The sequence below is a fragment of the Gadus macrocephalus genome, chromosome 13 (assembly GCF_031168955.1).
Source record: "Gadus macrocephalus chromosome 13, ASM3116895v1".
NCBI lineage: Eukaryota > Metazoa > Chordata > Actinopteri > Gadiformes > Gadidae > Gadus > Gadus macrocephalus.
In genome coordinates this window covers 1,446,440-1,453,671 of record NC_082394.1, presented here as the reverse complement: position 1 = coordinate 1,453,671, position 7,232 = coordinate 1,446,440, and the positions used below count along the sequence as shown (strand labels likewise).

General features: G+C 44.3%; 1 long non-coding RNA gene across 1 annotated transcript in view; it reads right to left on the bottom strand.

Annotated features, from left to right (window-relative positions):
- Positions 1-2,358: 2,358 nt before the first annotated feature.
- Positions 2,359-7,232, bottom strand: part of LOC132471298 (uncharacterized) — a 13,670-nt gene continuing 8,796 nt past the window's right edge. The window contains exon 3 of the long non-coding RNA XR_009528821.1: positions 2,359-3,061. This is a non-coding gene — a long non-coding RNA (uncharacterized LOC132471298). The remainder of the gene's footprint in view (positions 3,062-7,232) is intronic.

Below are 7,232 nucleotides of genomic sequence, written 5' to 3'. Positions count from 1 at the left end.
ACGGCGGCGTTGGCTCAGGAGGCAGGGCGAGATGTCTTGCACCCCAGAAGGTTGCTGGTTCCATCCCCGACTCCTCCTAGCTAAGTGTTGAGGTGTCCCTGAGCGAGGCACCTCTACGCCTACGCCCTTACTGCTCCTAAGCAGCTGGCCGTCGCCCTGCGTGGTCGACAGCGCCGTCGGTCTATGAATGTGTGTATGAATGGGTGAATGCGATGCAATAACTGTGAGGAGCTTTGAGTGGCAAAAGGTCAGTCAGCCCAAATGGAGCAAAGGAATGCTGGGAAATCGCACTCACAGGAACCAACTGGTTCAACTCAACTTTTACGAGGATGTGAGTTTGAAGACGCACAAAACTAGTTTTTGAAAAAATTCAGTAACATACCACTGATCTCATTACGTTTTTTCATTTTTTTTTTTCATATGTCATTGTAAATGTGCCAACTATGTTGTTTAACGGCTATAACCAACAGCAGCATAGTGCCTGTGGCCATCCCGTTCCTCAGAATGATGGCTTAAGGGCTGATTATGGTCCCAAGTTCCCTTCCTGCAACGCAAGGGGGTTACGGACCTCTTACGTCCTTCCGTCGAGGCGACGCAGCCGCAAGGGCTGTGATTGGTCCGCCTCCTAAAACCAGACGCAGAACCAGAACAGGTCAAGGACTGCGTCTGCGTGGTCTTTGAACGTGAACGTGGAACCATGATCAGCCCCTTAACTCAGTCCTGCCGCTGGTCCGGCCCAGGCCAGCTGTGTACCAGGGCTTGGATCTGATAACAGCTCCCCCTCAGCCTCTGTGTTGGTTTTACCTCCGGGAGTTCAGGTTAGCGATGTAGGGAGGCACCTATGCACACATGCCCATGCACACACACACACGCACACACACACACACACACACGCACGCGTGCACGCACGCACGCATGCACGCATATGTACAGAAACCAGCAACATTCCTCAAAATGCATCCATGCTGTAGATGCTGCAGGATTTCTAACCATGCCCGAAGTAATACAGACTATTCTTTATGCAATCTCCAGCACATACACAAATGTACATGCAACTAATACACACAAAAGACCCACAAACAAAGCCGCCCACGCACATGTTTCATTTAGTCCGTGCTTTCGGTCTCATTGCTTCTCCTGCCAAACCGGCTTCATGTGTTTGGTTTAACACGCCAGAAACATCCTCGCCGCCGTAGAAACACCGCCAACATATCTTCCTCCAGGATGGAATCTAGCTGGTGGAAGTAAACTCAATAATTATTTCAATAGGGAACTCGTGGAATAGCTTCTGCTTCTTGAAAGTGTATGCAGCGTAGTATCAGCCAGCCACCGAGTGTTGGCTAGATCAGGTCAGGGGGAACATTGGGTTCGATTAGGTTATTGAGGGGTGGCTGGGTAGAGACTGAGTTTGGGGTTATGTATGCTGTATAATCTACCAGTGTAAGGTTGTGTGTAGTTGGGTTAGGCTTGGTTAGGGTTAATGTTACGTTGGGTTAGGTAAGGGGTTCAACTAGGTTAGATTTGGACTATAGTGTATTTCTGTTGAGTTATTTATGTGTACAGGGTTAATATTAGGTACGGTTTGAGACAGGTTTTTGAGACACACTCAGCATGTTAATATAACCTCGGTCTCTTGGTTGAACTCCTGGCCCAGCTCTGAATCTAATCTCAGGCCTGCGGGAGGTTTCTAGTACGTTCTATTCCAGTGAAACTCACATGGTTTGATGGGGTCAGATCCCAGCGGGAGGGAGTCACTTTGCTCTATCCAGGTCAGCGTTTTGCGCTAGGGCAATCATCACACACTGAATATCCCAATCTGAACATTAAGATCAGGGATTCACACACACAACCTTCTGAATATTAAGGCTGTTTCCTAAGTCCCTTTCTTCACTCAATCCCTGGACTATATTTACTGAGGAGGATTCACATGGTGACACACACATTCCACACACCATCTTGGCCCTGATTATGTAAAAGAAGAATAATAACAAATGGTTGCTTGGTTGCTATATAAAGTTTGGTCAAGAAGTACCAAGATGGTGGGTTTGAACTTCTTCCATGGAACTTTAGATCACATGATTGCCAACCCTCCCATCGTGAGCAGTGCATGGCACACTGTTTAGGAACAACTGAGGCAGCGAATAGGGGAAATCATACAAGGAGAATCTACAGGCGTGACGTGTGTTGGTCGCTAATATATAACAAGCTGACACGGCCAGACGTCTTGTGATGAATCAGCTGTAAAAGAGGCTGCTTCAGTTGCACACTGATCCCATAGTGCATTGTGGGTACAAAGAAGTACGTTTAATAGGGTACCAGATTTGTACATTATGTTTTTATAAACAGCACTCAAAAGTGTTGACGCCCAAATTAGTGTTTTATTGTGAACGGTTTCAGACATGGCCATAGGCTTATAACGGCTCTCTTGATTCAGTTTGTTCATGTGTGTCACATCGAATTTCTTCCCCGGGCTGTTCCCATCGTCTCTCACAGCCAGCCTGCCCAGACCTGCTCCTTCTGGTGACTTAACACCATCTCTCTCTCTCCATGTTCCTCTGTCGACTCCCTTCAGCCTCAACAGGGCTGTTGATATAAATATACATCATTATTAAATGATATATCAACATCAAATATGTCCTGCAATCCATTACAACACTTGAATACGTATAACAATTTATTAGACAATTAATAAACTTTAACTTTAAAATATAATAATGCAATAATCAATCGAAATCTAATTTTGCAGATAGCGATATTAGGACGGTATCCCCAGTGTTGAATAAATGTTCAGATGGAGAGGTCCTATAGTCATTGGATTCCAAATGCAATGGATTTGAATGCTGTGTGTGTTTCCAGAGCTGTGCACGTTGGTTGTGTGCACAGTAGTTAAACTGTATATATACGTTCTGGTCTAGTGTTGTGGTTGAGATTCACTCGGCTGGTTGGGTTGCTTCGGTCGGGCCGGCTCTTGTCGTGACAGGCCACACATCATCTGACGCTCTCTGCCGTCCATCATGTTCACTCATCTGCCTCCGGTCCTGCATCACCTGACAGCGTTTACCTGGAGACACGGAGAACCAATCACAGGTGTTCCCCAACACATGGAGCCGGTTGTGCAGCCCAACTAGGAAACTAACAATCTAGATTGTTATGCTATGCTATAATGCTAATGCTAATTAAGGTGATTCCTGCAGCACCTCATCCAAGTCCCTTTTTGAAGTGCCTTTGAGATGCGCCCTCATCCCGGGATTGTTTCTAGAGAAACCATTATCATCCGGAATCGTATCATACTCATCTAATACCTCCTAAATCGAGCCTTTAGTCGACTATAACTGATACGTTACGCTGACAATGTGACATATGGTATGCTAGGGCCGCGATGACTCACAACTCATGACTACAGTTGGAGGAAGTCAAACATCAGGCTGCCTGCGCTGTTTGTTCAGTACGCAGCATCTACTTTATTAACAACAGTCTGCCGGTGGCACATCTCTTTACACTGTTCACTCCCAGAGCTCGTGACTCGTGAGGCTGGAGCTTCTGTTGTTCCACAGAACTCTATGATTACATGGAGACGGACAGACGCATGGATGGATGGATAGGTTGACAGACAGACAGACAGACAGACAGACAGACAGACAGACAGACAGACAGACAGACAGATTCTCTATCTGACTGACTGTCTGTCTGTCTGTCTGTCTGTCTGTCTGTCTGACAGACAGACAGACAGACAGACAGAATTTGTTAGACAGACAGACAGCCGGATGTAAGGACGGAAGACTGGATAGATAGACAGATAGATGAATGGATAGACGAACAGAAGAATGGCAGGATGAATGAGAAGGGAAGGATGGATGAATAATAGGACACAGATAAAACAATCCCTCTTTGTTCATATCTTTGTAGCAGTGTTTTAATAATGAGTTTATCTGTGATTCAGCAGCTCTTCTAATCTCTTTTCTCAGCGTTTCACTCCCCGTGCTGTGGTCGCTGGTCATGTTTCTCGCTCCTTTTTGAATACATTATCGCCCACTGTTCGGAGAGGCGGGAGAGACGCAACAACAAGTCTCGATTGTATTTAAATCCTGACCTTTTCTCCGGCTTTAATCCTTCGCACCGGACGAATATACTTTGGACCGCAGTGTTCCACCGCGTGGTGACATCATCCGAAACCACCACCACAACCTCTGGAACCACTGATTCACAGCCACGCTGTCACAGATGTGGGTGTGCGTGTGCACGCAGGTGTGCGTGTGCACACGTGCGTGCGTGCACATGTGGCTCATGTGTGTCTGTCTGTGAGCCTGTGTGTTTGGTGCTAACTCTAAAAGTAGTAAAGCTGAGTTATTTACACCTGATGCTAAGGATATTTTGTTACTGTCTACCTCACCTTAAGGGTGAATAGACTTGTACACATTGAAATAATCTAAGTTAATGTGATAGTAAGTTCTGGAGCTTCTGAGGAGAACACAACCTGAACACAACTTATTAGACAGCATTTATCGCCATAAATAAACATGCTTTTTCTTACAGGGTTTATTATTGTCAATGTGATAAACGACTTGTTCTTGATTCGAAACAATGACGCATCAGGAATACAGGCTGTCCCCTTCCTGGTTTTGTTTTATGAGGGGCTGAGGTCACCGGTTACTTTATTTAGCCCAGACACACTTCTCAGGGTCCAGGGTTAAAGAGGTATTGAGCCGACACATTCTCACTCCGAGCGCGTCGATTTTTGACGAACGGTCAGTGACTTTGGCTTCAGCTTCTGACGCAAAACATTTCACTTCAGTACAGTACACTACTACTACACTTCTGTACAAATGAAATTAAGTACGATAGTCTGGTAGGACCATGGACATATTATAAAATGGACAACGGATTCAAAAATGGCGCCTATTAATTCCTATGTAAACTGCTCAGTGCATGGTAGGACCAGGCTCGAAGTCACTGACCGTTCGTCAAAAATCGACGCGCTCGGAGTGAGAGCGTGTTGCTTGAACACTACCGTTAGAGCTCAGCCACAGCGCCCCCTCTGGTCAGAGCGGTGCAGCCTCTAACTCATTATATTTTATTAAATTCTTTCAAATATTAAACAAACATGCTGCTACACATTGACAAAACCGAACAAAAACGTTCAAAATACATTTGACGCCTCAGAAAGGAAAATGGGTGTAGATTGTTCTTATAGGGAGGGTTTCACATCGCGAGAAGTTATTACAAAGAAGACAAAGTGGCAGGCAGTGTTCGTCATGGAGAGTTAGGGATTGGCCAGGGCTGAAGTCAGCTGTGACAGGAGATACCACGTTAAACGGTAACACACTCTCGGTGAAGTGGACGTGTCTGCTAGTCTGCAAGAAACGCTGCAAGACAGTTACAGTAATCTACACAACAAAGAAGTCAGGGGATTGACCTCAGTATCAGATTGAGTTACTACATTAGCAACTCAAATGCAAACGAACTAAACTTGCTAACACCTTTTAATTAGAGACACTTATTAAGGCAGGTATCTAGGTCCAAGGAGAATGTATACAAAATCAGTTTCAATTGACTTGTAATTATATAAACATGGGTTACATAATATTTGTGTTGTATATGATAGATTGGATAGATTGGACAGTCCCTCTCCACCTGGGTCTAGATATGTCTGGTTCACGGATGGACAGAAGGGGTAACAGTGCTTCATAAACCTTAGAGGCGGTACTAAACATTGGTTCATTATTGCATTATTGCTACCTAACAAAACTCTTTGTCAGGGCGCAATAATGCAATGATCAACCAATGTTTAAAACCAACCGTACAAAACTCTTTGTCAGGTAGTTGATATTTCGGCTTTAATTACTGGAAGGACATAACAATGGTCTGTCTCCATCTAACAATGCTCCGTGTGAATGGATACTCCCTTTTGAGGCCAACACTCATGGTCTCTATTCTTGTTAACGATAGGAATAAACCTATTTCCCCACTCCATGCCATTTGTATGAGAAGTCAAACAGAATGACGTCAACAGGGTCTCGTCTCTCAATGTTGAACCGTGAGGTTGGGGGGTCCTCAGTTGGGTCATAATTCTAGATTGTGTGGCCAAATAATACAGTCTAAAATAAGGACGTTTCCACCCTCCCTCTCCATAACCTCGGGTAAATTGGTCTGAGGCAATCCTTGGGGATTAACTCGTCAAATAAACCGTCTGATCCACTTGTCCAGAGAATAAGAAAACGCAAGGGGGACATGAATCGGAAGGGATTGAAACATATATACAACATATACAACCACTTAACATGTAGAGACTATAAAAGTTATTTGGATCATTATCTACCAATAGTCTTGGTGTGCTTGGTTCTAGTGTTTAGTTTGTGTGGTTCTTATGTTTAGTGTGTTTGGTTCTAGTATTTGGTGTGTTTGGTTCTAGTGTTCGTTGTGTTTGGTTCCAGTCTTTGGTGTGTTTGGTTCTAGTGTTCGTTGTGTTCGGTTCTAGTCTATGGTTCTGGTGTATGGTGTGTTTGGTTCTAGTCTATGGTTCTAGTGTTCTGTGTGTTTGGTTCTAGTCTATGGTTCTGGTGTATGGTGTGTTTGGTTCTAGTCTATGGTTCTAGTGTTCTGTGTGTTTAGTTCTAGTCCATGGTTCTAGTGTTCTGTGTGTTTGGTTCTAGTCTATGGTTCTGGTGTATGTTGTGTTTGGTTCTAGTGTTCTGTGTGTTTGGTTCTAGTCTATGGTTCTGGTGCATGGTGTGTTTGGTTCTAGTCTATGGTTCTAGTGTTCGTTGTGTTTAGTTCTAGTCCATGGTTCTAGTGTTCTGTGTGTTTGGTTCTAGTCTATGGTTCTGGTGTATGGTGTGTTTGGTTCTAGTCTATGGTTCTAGTGTTCTGTGTGTTTAGTTCTAGTCCATGGTTCTAGTGTTCTGTGTGTTTGGTTCTAGTCTATGGTTCTGGTGTATGTTGTGTTTAGTTCTAGTCCATGGTTCTAGTGTTCTGTGTGTTTGGTTCTAGTCTATGGTTCTAGTGTTCGTTGTGTTTAGTTCTAGTCTATGGTTCTAGTGTTCTGTGTGTTTAGTTCTAGTCTATGGTTCTAGTGTTCTGTGTGTTTGGTTCTAGTCTATGGTTCTGGTGTATGGTGTGTTTGGTTCTAGTCTATGGTTCTAGTGTTCTGTGTGTTTGGTTCTAGTGTTCTGTGTGTTTGGTTCTAGTCTATGGTTCTGGTGTATGTTGTGTTTGGTTCTAGTGTTCTGTGTGTT